Source organism: Gadus macrocephalus, chromosome 12 (assembly GCF_031168955.1).
Source record: "Gadus macrocephalus chromosome 12, ASM3116895v1".
In the NCBI taxonomy this organism is placed as follows: domain Eukaryota; kingdom Metazoa; phylum Chordata; class Actinopteri; order Gadiformes; family Gadidae; genus Gadus; species Gadus macrocephalus.
This window is the reverse complement of record NC_082393.1, coordinates 25221512-25222510: the sequence shown is the minus strand read 5'-3', so window position 1 is coordinate 25222510 and position 999 is coordinate 25221512.

Here is a 999-nt window from a genome sequence, read left to right as displayed (position 1 = left end):
CACACACACACACACACACACACACACACACACACACACACACACACACACGCACACACACACACACACACACACACACACACAGACACTCACACATAGGGATTTAAGGATTTGGAGGGGTTTAAAACTTTTAACAAGCAGACCCCCTCTTTTGGGGTGCCCAATGCCGAGGGTGGGCTGCCACCCACACGGCTCCACTGCCTCCTGTGGTCTCCATAGGGTGCTGGCTGTGCAACACCCTAAGGTGGAAGGGGGTCCTCCAGGTAGACCTTCAATGAAGTTGAGGCTCTGTGACTAGAAATATATCTCCTTACAATTACAATGGCCTTAACACATTTACAAAAACTAACCAGTGGGTCAATCCTTCCCCGTCACTACTGGGAAAGATGTTTTGAAGAAGTGCAAGCAATCTCTTTTACATGTGCACATTATTGTGTTCTTGAGTGCAACACTGGTTTATTAATAAGCCCGTGGAAAATGCTTGCAGATGGCTCGCCGTCTGGTTCCTATTGGGGGGGGGGGGGGGGGGGGGGTGAGGTGTGAATACCTGCCATGTCTGCGTCGTGAATTAGGGATGCAATTAACCCTTGAGTGGATTCGTGCCAGGGAAACTCGTTTTACACTTTTAGCTACGTGAGCCTCCCATACACCACCAGACCGGATCCAATGTCTCAAGCATATGGATATTAATACACACAATTCATACGCAACATATCTAGTATCACCAAAGAGTGCAACATGCAAACAAAACTTGGTATATTTTCACTTTTAGCATTCACACGTCTCTGTTAATGATAATCAACAAATAAAGCTCTTCAGCGGGGATGTCGTACCGGATAATGCGGGGGTCACGTGATACCACTTTCCCTCGGCATTCCTCGGATGGCTGTATACAGCGGGGCCCCGAGGGCAGGATACAAACGGAGGTGTGCTAATGCATAGGCTGCATGCACACATGGAGGAGCATTGCACGCATTCAGAACACGGAGTGCCTTGGAT